The sequence below is a fragment of the Belonocnema kinseyi genome, chromosome 8 (genome assembly GCF_010883055.1).
Source record: "Belonocnema kinseyi isolate 2016_QV_RU_SX_M_011 chromosome 8, B_treatae_v1, whole genome shotgun sequence".
Taxonomy (NCBI): Eukaryota; Metazoa; Arthropoda; class Insecta; order Hymenoptera; family Cynipidae; genus Belonocnema; species Belonocnema kinseyi.
Genome location: NC_046664.1, coordinates 72666917 through 72685499, shown reverse-complemented (window position 1 = coordinate 72685499; position 18583 = coordinate 72666917). Strand labels below are relative to the sequence as shown.

Genomic DNA, 18583 nt, shown 5'->3' with positions numbered 1-18583 from the left:
CAAATAATATTTGGATTTACAATCTGTTGCGAAGCAGTATATATTAAGTTTAACCTGCATGACACCATTAGCATTATTAACGTAGAAGCGCATATACGTACGTACGGTATGATCAAAGCTCATTTTCAACCTTACATCGACTAACTATTCTCGTAATTAACCTGCGAAAGCCAGTTTCGAAGCCGGACGAATGCTTTCAAACAAGTAAGCCAATTCAGTTGATGTGTTACCAGATACATAACACATATGTGTCATAGACTCTGGTAAAATGAATTTCTGCAAATATATTATATGGCTGCTGTATACGTGCTTGCGAGAAGCTGGGTTGCAAGGGTGAACAGGAAATTTCCAGGCGAGAATATAAGCCGATTTGGCCAGTTTCCTAGTGAAACGTAATTAATTTTCTGCATCAATTTTCCCGACCGAATAAAACCTAAGTTGGGCGTGCACCTTATGCACTGCGAAACTGTTTCTCTTTGTGCATACGAATCTAGAAATAATATCAGGCTAGACACTCTTTCCGCCTCTTTTACCTTTCTTTAAAAGAATTTTTCTTTTTTACCCGGTTTTCAAGAAACTTTATCATTTTCTTGTTTCTTCGCTTAAATGCAAACTGAATTAATAAAACACCATGGGAAGATCTATCAATTGTTTAGTGGAAGTAATTTCCTGTTAGTTCAAAAACCATCTACTATATTTTTGTATTGAGAATTAATTAATTTTAGTTAAAAATTCTACTAATAGTTTGAAAATTGAATTACCTTTTTGAAAATGTAACATTTTGTTAACAAGTAATTTGTTATAGTCAAGAATTGAATTATTTCATTAATGATGAATATATTTTTTTTAAAGTCATTTTTTGGTCGAATTCTCATCGAGTCGCTTAAAATTTAAACTTGTTAAAATTCATTTTACCGATTAAAGATTCAACTATTTTCTTAAGAAGTCACCTTTGTTGGTCGCAGATTTTACTATTGTCAAAAAAGTTATCTTTTTTTGGTAAAAATTTAATTGTTTCGTTAAATATTAAACTTTTTTTTATTTGTTCGAAAACTTAACCTAAATTTAAACCAGAAAAAAACATATTATTAGTTGAGGCTTCAACTACTTTGTTAAAAATTCATCATTATTGGTCGCAAATTTAACTATTTTGTTGAAAATTCGTCCTTTTAGATAGAAATTTCTTCCTTCTGGGTTGAAAATTTTTTAAAGATTGTTAATTTTAATTTAATATTATTTTTTTGTTAAGCATTTCCGTCTTTTTGTTCAAAGATTCTACTATTTTGTTAAAATTTTTATTAGTTTAATGAAAAAAATCATTAATCCTGTTCAAGGTTCAACTGTTTTGTTAAACATTTGTCTTTTTGAATACAAAACTCATGATTTTAGATCAGAAGTTTATCTTGGTAAAAAATTAAACTGTTGGGTTAAAAATTAGTTGTTTTTTATATAAAATTCTTTTTTTTATAGAAAAGTTATCGCTTATTAGAAAAATCATCTTTTATTGTTTGAAAATTCATCTTGCTTGGTTGAAAATTATTCACTTTTAGTTTAAATTTCTACTATTAAATCGTTGGTTCAGAATTTATCACCCTTGATTAAAAATGTTACTTATTTGCTGAGAATTTAATTATTTAAAAAAATTGAAAAAATCAACTCTATTGTAAAAATTCATGTTTTCCTGGAAAATCCATTTTCTAGATTTAAAATTCATCTTTTTTTTGTAAATCTAACAATTCGATTGAAAATTAAATTTTTTTGTTGAAAATAAATTCTTGGGTTGGAAATTAAATCCTTTTGTTAAATTTTTCCTTTTAGTTAAAAGAACATTTTTGTATGTCAAAAATTCAACAATTCAGATAAAATGCAACTATTTGATTAGGAAAGTAATTTTGTTCTTAGAAGCTTAATTTGTGTTTATGAAAGTTTAACTATTTGGTTGTAAATGCAACTCTTTGTTGATTATCAATTTTTTTATTGTGGTAAAATAAACTATTAAGATGGAAATTCATATTTGTATGTTTAAAATTTAACTATTTAGATAAAAATGAAACAATTTGATGAAATATTTTATTATTTGTTTGAAAATTCAACTAATTAAAAAAAACTCTCTTTTTGTTTGAAAACTTGACTGTTTGGTTGAGAAATTCGAGTTTGAAAGTTCGGGAGTGTCAAACTTAGAAAGTATTTTTCAGTTTGAAAATTTTTTTCTAAATTTTAAGATTCTATTTAAATTAATAAATGTATTTTTATAGTTTCATTCATAATCATTGAAAAGTATGTTAAGCGATTCATGACTAAGTATAATGAATTCAATTTAGAATTTAATAAATACGAGATAATTAGTTTTAAATGTATACATATTATTTGAAAACTATTGTTGATGCTTCAAAATCTTTCGAATCCCGTGAAATCCTTTAAAATTACATTTAAATACATTAAAATATTTTAAATCCCTTTTAATTATTGTATTCCCTTGAAATCTTGAAAAATTCCATAAAAATATTTTTTAATCCGTGTAAATTTCTTTAAAAAGTTTCTCTCTTTAATACAAAAGAACAAACTTAATTTTATGTTCATAACTTTAAAAAATAGTTTACAAAATCCACAAAGTGAAGTTCGGAAAGCTAAACAATTTTAAGTCCAATTTTTGATAAAATTTATATTTTTCAAGAATCATACTTTATTAAATTTGTACAGCTATTTCAGTGAAAAAGTCAAGTGTTTGACCATTTTTATTTTGAACTTCCGGTTTTAAATCTATTTGATTGTTTAAGGTTTTAAATAATTTAAACTGAATGAATGACTTGTAGTGAAATATTCCATCCTTAAATTAAAATTATTTCTGGAAAAAAAGATCCTACTCCATCCTCACTCCATTGGGAATCGAACCACAAAACTTCTGATTTCCGGTCAGGTGCTTTTCCAATTAAGCTATTAGAGGGATCAGAATAAGAACTCTTAATTCAAGAACATAACGCCAATTTTTAGCTAGGTGTTAATGGTACAAGTAATTAATTGTGGTTCGATTCCCAATGGAGTGAAGATGGAGTAGGATATTTTTTTCAAGAAATAATTTTAATTTAAAAATATGATTTTCCATCTAGTCTTATTAAGACGTTAAGCATTTTCTGTTATTGAAGATTCTTCACTTGATTGATATTGTGTAGATTTTCTGCCTTCATGGTTTGGAGGGTTGATCCACTGTCGGTAAGGTACAATCTCTGATGATATAGCAGATAAATTAAATTTTTTAAAATATTTTATCCTTTTAACAATTAGACGGTCGTTACAAGGTTTTGAATATTATTGTACAGTTGGAGATATTATTATAAATATCTAACAAATGTCATACTAATACAAGAAATGTTTTTTTTTCTAAAAAATAGTATTATTTGTTTATCAAATGGTAAAATAATTGAAAAGAACAGCGTTTTGATATCGGATCTTTCATCAAAAGTTTGATTAGATGCAAATTCTAGAATAATAACCTGTTGAAAAATTTTTAATGATGTTAAAAGATTATAATGTACTTCAGACCAGAAAAAGGCATTGATCATGTTAGGAAACACTTTATTGTCAAAGTTTCGAGAGAACTTTCATTATCAGAAAAAAAATCCAAAGTTGAAAATAAGTCTTTGATAAAATTAAAAAAAGCCAATATCTCGCAGTTTAAAGAAATCATACTCTAAAACTATCCTCTCGAGTTAGTTTTGTGAAAAGACACTGTAGTTTTCAGTATTCTAAATTTGACGAAATTGAATGTTTGTGAAATCTAACAATCAAAAATGAAAGACAAATTCAAAATTGTTCAACGAAATGAGTGTGAACAATTTTTTGAAAGAAAAGAGGGAACAAGCGTTCCGCTTCATATTAATGGCTAGCATCGATCACAATATGGAAAGGAACGCTTGATCCGTATCCCTTTTTAAAATTAACTTCTAATATACATCTGTTTTGTTAAACAATTCTAAATTTATTCTTCGTTTTTTATTGATCAACTTCACTACCTTTCATCATGGTCAAGTTTAGAATACTAATAGCACAGTGCTTTTGGCACAACTAATTGGAGAGGACAATGTAACAAAGTGGGGTTTTTAATTAGCTTCTTAAATTTGACTAAGGATTAATTTTTTACTTCGGATTTTTGTTTCCTAATGTTTTACATCCAAGTCTTTTTCTTATCTGAACCATGTCCTTTGTATACCTACTACACTTTTGATAAAATATTATTCACTTCGACGTATGGTATTACAGTGTAACATCGATAAGTCTAAGAAACTCGGTACATTAAAACAAACCGAGATCATTTGCAATAATTCCAGAAAACCAATCTTCAGCTAGAATAATATTTATAGAAAGATCAAAGGACTGCTTTGCTACACTTTGTTTTCCCAGAAAGATAATATATTCTCTTGATAGCTCGGGATGGTACAGGATGGCCCAGAATTGAAATATTGTACATTGTACAATAAGGTAACAAAGAAAATCCGTCTTGTTATTTTTCAAACCTGAAATTGTTGCACCTTCAAAGTTGTTTGAAAATTGCAATGAGAAACTCTCTGTGTAAAGCTGCTCGTATTCTCCGCCCTCCAGACAGTACTAATGATATGCACCTATATGTTATATAACACTGAAACAGCGCGCATGAGGACAATAGAAATACTATTTCCTAACACAGCCAAATCTCAACGAAGGCATCCGACCATACTCTACCATCATTTCATTCTCGTTAGAGTAACCATGTGGTTATGCCGGAGTAAGTGTGAATTGTAAAATACGGATGAGATGCTACATAACAACAATGTTTCCGAACAAGATTTCCAATTAGTTGTTTCTTGAAATCTGACAATGAAAGTGGAAATAGAATACTCTTGAGAATTTTCTATTATCATCTTGAAATCGGATATTTTTTCTTTGCTATTCTGCAACTTTATGCTTTTTCGTTTTTTTGCGAACTTTCATTGTTCCTGTAACTATGTAAACTGAAGGATGGTGCTTTGAAAAAGCACAAGCTATATTTTTGCAAAAATAAGGTTATTGGAAGAAAAGATCTGATAAATTAACATTTTTATTTTTATTATACTGATAATCTAGTTGATGAATTTGATCGCGAAATCGAAGTAAAATAATAATGATCCGATGCTTAAGATCAATTACATTTCATCAATTTTCATGAACGTCTACATAGACATTGAAACCTGAACATTCAAAGAAATTTCCTACATTTTTTTAAACAGGAAATCATTAAGATTAGAGGAAAATTTAAAAAATGCAAATCTAAGGAAACTGTTTTAAATATCGAATTTTTTCCTTGACCAGAAATTAAAAGTATAATAAAATATTCTAAAATATTCCTAATTGGACCTAAGAGATTGAAAATCTTCCAGAAGTGAGAGCCGAAACTAGATAAATTTTGGGAAATACTTTCAGGAAGAAAAAATACATATTGATGTTAAATATTTATTATGTTTTAAAATGCAAATTGGTTGACTTTTGTTCTGTTTTTATTGGAAAGGCTTTCTTTGTTAAAGATTTTACGCCTCCGTTAATTTTTTTTCGGTTTGGACATCAATTATTACATTTTTGATTCAGAAGTCATCTATTTCGGCAGATAATTCGACTACTTGGTTGGAATTTCAAATGATTTGTTAAAAATTGTTTTTTGTCATTAGAAATTTGTTATTTCATTTGATAATTCATTTCCATGGTTGAAATCTTACGTATTTTATTAAAAATTGCATTTTTCCTTGCTTAAACGTAACCTTTTTAGCTAAAAATTGAACTATACCATTTCTAGTTGAAAATTAAACTACTCGCTCAGGTGTTAAACTGTTTTCTCAAAAACAATTTTTTTTCAAAGATTCACCTCTTTAGTTGAAAAATTTAACAATTTCGTTGATTTTCCTTTCAAAATTATTTTTTTATCTGTAAATTCAAATATTTCATTTTTTATTGAAAATTGATCTGTTTTAGTTAGAAATTTCTTTGTTAAATTGTTGTTTGTTCAAATGCAAGTGTTGGCTATAAATAATTCCGTTTTGTGTAAGGTTTAAGCTTTTGCTGTTGAACATTCATCTTTTTGACTTAGAAATTCAACTGCTTGCTTGGAAATAAATTTTTTACACAAAATAATATTTTTTTGTGTAGAAGATTCAACTGCTTGATTAAAAATTTACCTGTTTTGGTTCAAGATTTAGCTCTTTTATTGATAATTCGTTATTTTTTGTTTTAAAATTCATCTCTTTCAGTATAAATTTAATCTTTTTTGGTAAAAATGCAAACGTTGGATAAAAAATTGATCTCGTTTGTAAAAAATTCGCCTTGCTCAGTTCAGTTTAACTGTTTTTTTTATTTTGTATTATATTGTTATTGGAACATCTATTATCACATCTTTCAAATGTTTGGTTGAAAGTTGAACTGAAACGATATCTTTTTTTTTAATTCTTTCGTATCGATATAAAAAAATTAACTGAACACTATGTTTTAAATCAATCACATAAAAAATTCTATCCTAAAATGAAACAGTACCTTTATTTTTAGAAATTATTTCATGGAAATATAAAAAAAATTAATTTAACACTTCATTTTAACAATCAATATCGAAATTTTTACCTTAAATTGAAGCGATACCTTTTTTTAATTCTTTCGTAGAAATGTAAAAATTGTGTAAAAAATATGTATTTTCATAAAAAAATTTGAATGTTAACTTTAATTGAACTGAATATGAACTAATACTAATAACTCTGAAAACTATAGCCTGCTCATTTATTTATTTAAATTTAAATATAGTTTTATTTGATAACTCCTTCCAATAATTAATAAGTTCGTTTATTCAAATTAATCACTTGCTATTATATTAGTGTTACTATTGTCAATAAATTTCTTATTTATACTTAAGTGTAACATTGTTATTATTTTTATTTTATTTTTCATTAAATAAATTCTTTATCCCAAAATAAAATTAGAATATCTGTTTTTTAATTTCAAAACAGAAGAAAAAGGAAATGATCTACCACAGCCTTGGTGGCGTAATTATTTAACGCTCGAATAATCTAGAGTGACGTTCGTGGTTCAAATCCGGACTGAGGTAGATTTTTTTTCGTTGTGCAAAAACTAATAGACCAGTAATCGAAACCATTTAATATTTATTATTTATCATAAAAAATTTAATAATTACCCCGGTCAACCAAATAGTATCATTGAGAAGCAGACATAGGTCCATCTTGATTTTTTAAAATTTTCTCGTAGAAATAACAAAAAAAATGAATGAAAACTACGCGTTTTAATAAAAGATATAGAACATACTATTCTAAACTGAAACGATATCTTTATTATTATTATTATCTTTAATTCTTTCGTAGAATTATAGAAAATTAAATAAAACGTATGTATTTTGATAAAAATATCGATTATTTTATTTTAAACACTACGATATCTTTATTTAAAACAAGTATTTCGTAGCAACATGAAAAATTAATTAGACTCTCTATTTTAATCAATCATATCGAACATTTTATCCTAAAATTAAAGAATACCTTAATTTTTAGAAATTATTTCATATAAATGTAAAAAAAAATTAAACAGTTTATTTTAATAAGCAATATTGAAAATTTTACCTTAAGCTGAAGCGTGTCATGGAAATAAATCGATACCTTTTTTCAATTCTTTCGTAGAAATGTAAAAAATTAAATAAAAACTATGAGTTGCAATACAAAATTTAAAATATTTTCTCTTTAACTTAAAAACATATTTATTTTGAAAAATTCTTTCTCAGGAATATAAAAAATTAAATAAAAACTATGTATTCTTATAATAAATATGGAACATTTCTCCTAAACTGAGAAATATATTTATTAAAGGAAAATCTTACATAGAAGCATAAAAAATGAATCGTAGAGTGCATTTGAATGAAGCTGTCCAACATTTGATCTAAAGCTGAAACAATATCTTTCTTTTTCTAAATTTGTTCGTAGAAAAATAAAAAATTCAATAAAAACTACCCATGTGGAAAAGTTGGTTGGGACCCAATTGGGCCCCAACCAGATTTCCCAATTAATAGTTGGGCCCTAATTAGGAAGTCTAATTAGTGCCCAATTGGGCAACTCTCTGGGTCGTAACGGTCAGCCCAACGAATGCCCAGATTGGGGCTTAGTTGGGCGTTAGTTGGGCAGCCCACTTTATGCCCAATTAATAAAAGAAGGGTACAATTATTGAATTCCTAAAGTTAAAAGTAATAAATAATAAATATTTGTTAGTATTTTTTGTAATTTGACGCTACTTCATGATTTAAAAACTCTTAGCATCCTCTTATTCCTTCTGACCTCCATCCCAGTCACTTCCAACAGTCAGCTCATTCCTCAAAGCATCTGAAGTTGTGTTTCCTGCAATACATTTGGTTTAGTACAAATACTCAACTGAGTATGGGAAACAGCAAAAAGCTATCACTTATTTCGTTTATTTCTACAAAGTAAAAGCGAAAGAACTTTGTCAAAATAACCCCATTTTATGGAAGCTTGAACGGATTCGCCTACAAGAAAAAATGGCGTTCGCAACTGCTTTAGTGCAGGAAACAGAGCCCGCCTGCGGCGTTGCGGCTCGCGCAGCCGCACAGTGCACACGTTAACCAATACAGGCGGGGTTTTCAAAATTATAAAATGGTTAGTTTGCAAGAAATGTTTATTTATTTTTGTTGCACTTGAAAATGTTACTATACTTTGCTGATTTCTTTGATTTTTTAAATGAAATATCGAATTTAATTCAAAGCGTATGTCTAATTCGGAAACAGTTTCATTATTTTAAGCATTTTAAATATATAATATGTAAAATATATTATATGTTTATCGTAATGTTAAAAGAAAAATGTTATTTTATGAACAATATTTAATGGTTAGAAGTTTTTTTTAAAGATGAAAGAAAAAAATTTCAAGAAATTAATGTGCTTTAACATTTTCCAACAAAATATAATAAACAATCAATATTCGTAAATAATTCATTTACTATCCAATTTCATAGATTAAGAATTATTTCCATTTATATGAATAAAATATGACTGCTAGATTCTGCTCGAATCGCTCATTATTTTTCAACCCGTGTGCCTAATTCATTATTCGCACGGCGCTTTTTATCACCACTATCTTCGTTAATGTATTTATTCCTAAACGGATAGTTTACAATAACTTTACCGAAGGAAATAGCAGCTGACAACAGCCGATAATTCATCTTTCTATTGCCCTCTATCGATATAACTGGAGTTACATTTTGTGCGACCAGACTTGTTTGCTCCAATAGTGCTTACGTTGGGCGTTCTACGCGTTAGCCCAATTAAGTAAAAAATCAAGCACTGATCGACTTTATCTATATAAGTTTTGACAATTGAAATTTCGGAATAATGAGAATGTATTCAGGATTTGTCTGGGATTGCATCCACTGACTCTTACGATTAAAATAATCTGTCAATTAATTTATGATGCCCACCATGGGCATTCTATGAGTATGCCCAATGAAAGCCTAATCAAGAAATCAATCACTGATCGGCTTTGTCAAAATGAGTTTTGATGCTTATAAATTCGGAATAATTGGAAAAGTTTTAGGATTTGTTCGGATTGCGTCCACGTAATTATTTAAATAAGATAATTTTTGAATTAACTTCACTTTTTTTAATTAGGCTGCCCAGTTGGTACCCGACTGGTTTGCTACGATAGTGTCCACTTTGGGCGTTCTATGGGCATGCCCAATGTACGCCCAAGCACAGAATGAAACACTCACCGACTTTATCAACATAAGTTTTTATGACAAAAAATTCGAAATAATTGGCAAAGTTTCAAGATTTGGGTTAGATTGCACCTACGTAATTATTTAATGAAAATAATTTGTGAATTAATGTCACTTTTAGTTAATTGGGCTGCCCAGTTGGGGCCCAATTGGCGCCCAATTATTAGTTGGGCTAAGTTGGGCTGATTTCGCCATGGGTATACCTTCCTAATTTATTTCTTAAAATTTAACTATCATTTTAATTTTTTTACTCTTCTTAATAATTAATTAATTCGTGTATTCAAATTAATATTGTGTTATTGTATCAGGGCCACTGTTGATGATAAATTATTAATTTATACCGTGATATAACATGATTATCATCTTATTTTCCTTTCTCATTAATTCAATTCTTTACCACAATGCAATATAAAACTAAGATATCTGTTACTTAATTTTAATTTCTGATAAAATTTTATATTTCAAAAAGTAATTTCTTTTGCGAAATGTAATTTCACGATGTTGATTTGATACATAAGAAACAAGAAACGATCTACCACAGCCTGGGTGGCATAATAATTGGTAAACGCTCGAATCATCTAGAGTGACGTTCCGGGTTCGAATCCCGGTTGAGGTAGATTTTTTTTTCTTTTAGCTCCAAAGAATAATAGACCATTAATCAAAACTATTCATTATTCAACTTCAAAAAATAATTAAAAATTAGTTTAAATTACTATCTTTAAAGCCCAGAACTTACAATTTGAGGCAATTTGTTTTGAGAAAGCTTCGAATTTTTCAAATGCGAGGTAATTTTTCCAATAATCCCTTTGTAGTTCGGCAGCAAAGCTTTCCACTATATTCGTGATGCATCGTTCTGACGATCTTCGGTTACAAAGGGCGGTGGTATAGGTCAAGTATACAGGTGGTACAAATGACATCACGTAAAATCGATTGCAGCAAATCCGGATATTCGCTTAATTGCGAAATTCTAATAAGAGCATTGAGTTCCCTTATTTTTCAAATAAAGAGAATCTGTACAATATTCATACGCACGAAAATTTTCCTGATTGGATTTTTAGTTATTATTAAGCCGCGAATATGGAAATTGGAAGTTCAGGATAATCAGTCGGGACTAGTAATTAGAAGTCTGAAGCATTTACAGCTATTTAATAAAATAGATGGAATTTTCGGCAATTCTGTGAGTCGCAATTTCGAAATCTAACATTTTAGTTCTAAATATTTATAAAAAAAGGATTCTATTCATAACCTTTATTACTATAAATAATGAGATTATCTTTTTAATCTATTAATGAAGCTTACGAATTTTCTTCAATTTCAATTTAGTAAACTAAAATCTCCAAATACGTAACTTTATTTGATGATACAATTTATTTCGAAATGTTTCGAAAAATTATTGATATGAGGGAAAATTTCAATTATAAATTTTTTTTTTTAATATTGTGGAGTAAGTTTGTTTTTGGTATTTCCCGTAGCGAATTTACAATACGTCGAAAAAGAATCTGGAAGATTTTGAGACATCCTGTTTTTATTTTTGCAGGATTTTTCAATTTTTTTGGCGAACTTTATATTATTTTAAAAGATATTCCAAAGTTTTAGAAGATTTTAAACGATTTAAAAATAATTAAAAATTAAAAAGGTTTCCATTGTAATAAAAAGTAGATATTTAATTATTTAAAAATAAAATTAAAAATCTTTGTAAAGACTTTGAAGGGTTTTAAAATAATGCGATTTTTCTAGAAATTCGCGGGAAAAAATATATTTTCTATTTAAAATAATTAATTTTAAGAAATAATGAAACTAAGCTTTTTAAATTCTGGAAAATTGTTAAAAGAATTTTAATTTTAATTTAAAATGTATTTAAAACGTTTAAAAACATATACAAATATTGTTTCACCTAAACTTTATTTAATCAATTAAAATAAAGATTTTGTAAAGATTTCGAACCAAACATTTATAATTTTTTTTTAAATTTCGAAAGTTATTTTAAAATATTCATGTTAACAGAATATTTTTAAATGTTTCAAAAAAGATTGCAAAATAATTCCAAGATTGTGGAAAAAATATGTCAGATTTAAAGGTAACTTTTTTTAAACTTGCAGAATTTTTAAAAAATTTAAGGAAAACTTAGAATCATTTCAAAAGATATTAAGGAATTTTGGAAGTTCTTCAGTGATTCAAAATATTTTAAAACTTTGAAAGATTTTTAAAGATTTACGAAATGTCTTAAAATTTATTTCCAGCGTGGAAAAGTCCTAAATATCTTCCTACCAACTCAAACTTTTTTATAATTTTGAAAAATTCTGTAATATAAAAAAATGTTTCATAAATTTGGCTAAATAATATTTGATATACCTAAAATCTTCAGAAATGGTTATAATTCTTCTTGATTAACATGAGAAAATTATATCTAAATAACTTCAAAACGAATAAAAAAAGAAACTTGAAAAATAAATAGTTACTGATCATTTTTATTTTGTACTAAATATTAATTGCTTTTTGAATTATAATTTGTTGGAAGTTCTTTTTTTCTTGACTTTAATATCTTGTTTGGTTTAAATTCGTCTCTTTTGTTACAAATTTCATTTCCTTTATTTAAATTGCAGTTGTTTCGTTGGAAATTACAATTTTTTTATTTGAGGATTAAACTATGTTGTTGCAAATTCATTTTTTTTTATATAACATTAAAATATTTTTTTAGTTTCGATGTAAGCTATAATATTTCTCGATAAAAATTCATATTTTTTGGTGAAGAGCTTTACGTTGGAATTTCATATTCAGAAAAAAATATTATAAAATCATAAAGTTTCAATTGAGAAATAAATTGATGGAAATTTTATGGGTAATTTCATGCATACTCTTATAATAAAAAATTTGCATGTTTTGAAGATTAAAAATTGTTGAGCAATTAATTGTATTTTTTGTCTTGTTAGCGTTTTTGCCGAAAATTGGCATTTTTTATGAAAATCACTAGATTTTAAAGTTTCATCATTTCTAAACAATTTTGGATTTTATTAGCGTTTTATAAGAAAATATTGTAATGTGTAAGAAAATAATTATAAATTAAACCAGAGTTTTGATTTTTGAAAATGTCTGGCTAATATAAATAAAAATGGTAAATATAAGAAAAAAATATATTTCGCAGAGGATTCACAAGTTATTAACAGTTTTAAGTTATGCTGACAATTTAAACCGGAAATCGTATTTGTATTCAAAAATTAGTATTTTTTAACTAGAATGAAATGGTTTAATTGTCAACATATTGTAAAAAATATCATGTAATAATTCTGAAGTCAAAATATGAATTTTGATCAAATATAAAAAATATTGTTCTTAATTGTCTTTTTGGTTAATACAAAAATTAAAATTATCGCTTCGATAGAAAATTTTTAAAAATTAAAGATGCGACTTTTCGTTTGCAGATTAATCTGTTTTGATGAAGGATCCTACTGTTTTATTTACAGCTTTCTTTTTAAAATTTGAATTTAAATAAATTTCGTGTAGTTGAAAATTAATCTTTTTGGTTAAAAATTCATATTTTCAAGTTAAAAACCAAAATTTGATCAAAAATCCATATTTTGGTATTAAAAATACTATTTTGTTTAAAGTTCTTCTTTATTTTTTGCTGAAAATTGACCTTTTTAGTTGAAAATTTATAATTTAAGCGGTTAAGTAAAGATTTTTTTTTTCTTCAAACTCGTCTATTTTAGTAAAAAATTAATGCTTTTGATACAAAATCGAGCTGCCTGATTGAACATTCGTATTTTCCAGTAAAAAATTTAAGTTCTTTGTAAAAGTTTGTCTTTTTGGTTGAAAAGTCAACTATCTTGTTTAAAAGTCTTTTTTTTTATTTTAATTGTTTTTGACTAAAAATCAAAAACTGTATTGTTTAAAATATCAACTACTTGGTTAAAAGTTAAAGAAGTATGTTAAATGTTTGTTTGTTTCTTGCAAATTCGCCATCGTTGTTTAAAAAATACATCTTTTTAGCTTAAATTGAATCTCTTTGGTTAAAAATCCAATTATCTTGTTCAAAATTTGTTTTTTTTTCTTTGTTTACATTAAAAAAAAAATTAAACTACTCTATTCTTGTTTTAAAATTAATATAATGTAGTTAGAAATGTGAGTAGTTTGTTGAATATTTTTGGTTTTTTCGTAATTTTTAGTATTAGAATTTTATTGGAAAAATTTAACCTGTTAGATTACATAATTAAATTTTCAGGTGCAAAATTAAAATTCGTTTTAAAAAATTGATTTTTTTTCACTCACAATTCAACTATTTATTCAAAAATTGATTGATTGGTCAGAATTTAAATGTTTTCTTCAGAATATAACTGCTATATATTTTATATCGGTGGAAAAATCCGGAAGCTTGTAAATTGTTCTGTAAAATATTTAACGTATATTGTTTTATTTGCATTTATTTTTACCAATGATTTTTTGGCGCTATTAATCAAGATGTTAATTCAGTTGCTAATTTCGTGACCAATCGACTTTTAGCTCACAGCGAGGGTTGCTGTTTCTATGCACCACTACACATGGATTATGGAAATGTGACCCGTAACAAGCAAGTCTATGTAGATTGCGTCCTCATAATGAAATTGCTTTTTGATATGAAATAAAATGAACGTTTAACGTTTATTTTTAAAGCGAAATTTTTATAATAAATAATAAAAATAACGAAAATTCGTGGATTGTTTTCTCTCCAATTGATTAAATATTTTGTATATAATAATATACATTGATAAATTTATTATTTAAATTTAATTTAAATTAATTTGAATTTATAATTTAATTTATTTTGATAAATATGGTCACACAGTGACAATATTTATAGTCAAAAAAGATGGTTTCCTTTTTTTAAATATCTTCAAATAATAATTATAGTTTCCGTTACTGATGAAAATTTATCATCCATTTGTTCGTTTTGTAAAAAGAGTATCCAATTTTGGTTCTATAATTTTATAATCGAATTGACAGATGATATGAAATTCAAAAAATTCACCATTAAACATCAGAATCAATATAATTCAACAGTAGGGGGTGTCAAAAATTAGTGTTTTTTTTCATTTTTGAATTTAACTATTAATTATCTAAAATTGTGTATTAAATTATTTCTTAATGCAAATTTTTAACTATTATATTTGACTCGTACACTTATCTTTATATGTGTAATGAAATAAAAAAAATTCTTTAAGCTCAGATTTCTTCGAATTGAAGTTTTAAAGCGAGCAACAGGTGAAAATTTGAGGTACTGAAAAATGGAAGCGTACCAATAAAGGCTGTAACAACAAAATCGTAATATTTCAGAGGAAAATATTTCAATCTTTCTGAAAGCTTCAATGCTAATTAAAATTTTTTGAAAGGCCACCGATGGAAATTTAGAGCACTGAAAAATGTTAGCGTAGACAGAAAAAAGCTTTTTTTCTGTGTGAATAAAAGTTGAAGCAAATAAATGATACAATTTTATGGTTAAATTATCAGGCATAATGAATTCAACAGTCGTCAAAGAAATGATTAAAACTCGTTTAAAAGAAAAAAACTGCAACAAAATGTTTTCGATAAACTCAGAGAACAGAAAAGGCTTGTTTTTTTAATCTTTGGTCAACTTTTGACTATAAACACAATTTTTTACTGTTATTTTATATTTTAAGAAATGTTCAGGAATAATAAAAATCTCTTTTTTTATTTCTCAATGACTATGTTTGCGTCAAAAATTTGAAATAAAAGTAATTTGCACTTCCTAATTCTAAAATTTAGTGAATTTGATTTTTTTTCTCCAAATAATTTTTACATATGTAGTTTTATAATATAAAACTTATTTTTGAATGTAAATGAAATATTGGATAAAAACGTATAAAAATAATTGTTCAGTTTATTTTACTACTGCTCAATAGAAATCTAAAAATAGTAAATTAAAGTAATTTTCTGAGTTATTTTTCTTCAATTAAGATACCGAAATTTTCACTTTTTTACGTATGTTTAAAAATTTTCCTTATATTTTATTTTTATTTTTCTTGCTTCCCTATTTCTCATTTTCTCTCACTTCACCTTTTTCCGCTCATTTTTCCTGAAGTTCTCATTTTTCTACTCTAATAATTTCCCCTTACTTTACCTCCCATCATATTCTCCTTCTTTCTCAACCTCCCTTAATTTTTTCCCATTACATTCCAACAAAAAGCACAACATTCTGTTTTTTTGTAGATTATTATACATTGAGAATAGTCCATTTTGACGATAAATATTTACCTAAGGAAAATGTTTGATTGACCGAACAAAAGTTTAGTTGTCACAACCAAGTTTTTTGGTTACTACAGAAGAAACAAAATCGTTTTGTTGGACCAACCAAATAATTTTGTTTATTTCTAGATTTAACAAATTTATTGATTAGTGAACTAAATATTTTCTAGCTCAACTTGAGCTAGAAGAAAAAAAAAGCTAGCTTAACTTGGGCATTTTCTAGCTCTGACTTGACAAGAATATTGTAGATTTACAAAACAGTTTTGCTAAACGAACTAAGTACTTTTAATCACAATAGCATTATTTTTTGTCAAGCGAACTAAACTTTGGTATATTTAACAAAATAGTTTTGTTGAAGCCACATAATTTTTTCCAGCAACAATTATTTTGTCTCGGGAAAAATTTATTTGACAAATAAAATATAAAATATTTTCTGTATGAGAATAAAACTAGAAGGACAAAGTGTATTAATTCAATAAAATGTATCGAATAATAAAATAAAAATAATCATTCACTTTCAAATACATATATTACAGATCCTATATCCCATTCATCCGAAATCTGTTTAGTAGTCATCCATCCTAGCGTTTTTTTTTTAAACAAAAACAACTTTTTTTTCTTTTTTCTTTGATACAACTAAAAATAATATCAACGATCAAAATTCAGAAAGGCCTCAATGGGCACAAAGTTTGGCGTCGTCTTAACGACATCGTTACAACATCTTTACGACAACTTTACGACATCCTATGTCCATGTCGTTAAGGTGTCTTTACGATATCGTAAATAAGTCGTATGATCTGACGATGTGTTTACGATATCGCAAAGACACCGAAAGGAAATGGACATAGGATGTCGTAAATTTGTCGTGAAGATGTCGTAACGATGTCGTAAAAACATCGCTAAATTTTGTGTCCACTGGGGTGATTTTCCCTCGAATGAACCATATTAAAAAAGTGGTTAGCTGCTCGTCATGAGTCGAAAGAGAGCGCATGCGCGGCTGTGTGTTTGGTACGCTCAAGAAATTCTTTTATACGTTTAACAAAAGTGCTTAACAAACTTTTTCATCTGTGCTAAATAAATTATTTTGTAACTTCAATTACTTTTTTGATAGTCGCAACCAAATTTTGGTACAAACAATCAAAGCTTCTCAACAAAATTATTTTGTTTCGGATACATTATTTTTCTTCTCAATGTTAAATACAGTAAATAGTATCCTGAACAATAATAATTAGTATGTATTGGGTGTAATTTCTCAAATTAAAGTAGACTTTATTTGAAAATTCAGAATACCATGTACATAAACTGCATAAAATATTAATAATATTTCACATTCAGCTATAAATGCAACTTCCCTTTAGAGGACCGTGTGTCGCATAAAGGGAAATGGCCTAAGTGACGCAACCACATTGACCTCGCGTGTAAACTTTGTAACACTTGTAAATAGTCTTCGATCCGTAAAGTATTGTCGGCATAATTTGCGTGAGAGTTTATACACATACATATGACACAAAAACCGCACTGCCATTAAATCCCTAGCCGCTTCCATATAGGATATATAGTTCCTAAATTTTGAATGTATACCTCTTTACCCACAACATCAATTATTAACCTCCCTTTTAACGCGATTGCCGTACATGCGAATTTGTATGCGAATATACATGTCTGCGTTTTGATGAACGCTTGAATTCGCTCGGAATACTCCATAATGAGATACGTTTATGCCATTAGCGTTGAATAAAGTAAAAGTGACCTCTATGTGGAATTTAGCAGTAATATAACTTTGTTTGCGATTTGTATGTTTCATATGATAAATACAATATTTTTGGACAATTTATGTATTTGAGGCTATGCAGGGAAATCTAGTAAATGCTGAGACGGGTTTTGGTTTTGGAACATAACTTTTTTCTATGATGATATTTTTGGATTTCATTTCACTATCTTGAAGGGCTATTACACAGCTTACTTTTTAAGAATGAAACATTTAAGGGCAATTCTCCACAGACAAGACCCTTTATTGTCAATATATTTTACACAGAAAAAAGTAAAGTTTCCATTGAAAAACATTTTTGGTTCCAAAGGATTATTTTTTGCTTTGCCCACTTGGATATTATGTTTAATTAATAACACAAAATTTACCTTAAAACACACATGCAACCGAACTTTGACGAACTTAACTTAATAGAGATAATTAAACTGAAAAATAATACCGCAACTGAAGTGGATATAGTGACTTGATAAATATCATTTGCAGGTTATGTAGCAAAGTTGTCAACATAAAATTATATTCATATGCAAGAAACTTTTCGTCTCGAGTTATCGGTTGATAACTGTATATCGATTCCTAACTTACCAGCTCTACTTTGTAAGCATTTGGTTTGTGAATCAGTTTTGATGTTCTTTTCAAGAGGGCTCTAAACCAGTGGTCGGCACGCTCTTGCCCTGGGCAGGGTAGCCTGCCCTGGCTGCCCTATGACCTACTCTCAGGGCAGTACCTGCGTGCTTGGCCAGATCATCCCTTTCCTCAGGGGTCCTTTGTTATAAAATGGGAAAAAAATGTGAGATTAAAAAATTC

General features: G+C 27.3%; 1 protein-coding gene across 5 annotated transcripts in view; it reads right to left on the bottom strand.

The window, feature by feature from the left end:
* Window positions 1-18583, bottom strand: part of LOC117177833 — a 355079-nt gene that overhangs the window by 222965 nt on the left and 113531 nt on the right. Inside the window, exon 2 of one of the 5 annotated variants that reach the window (XM_033368800.1) lies at window positions 8289-8384. The exons of the other annotated variants lie outside the window; for them this stretch is intronic. The gene's annotated coding sequence lies outside the window, so the exon portion shown is untranslated. Of the gene's footprint in view, window positions 1-8288; window positions 8385-18583 lie in introns of those variants that run through there. 5 annotated transcript variants of the gene reach the window in all.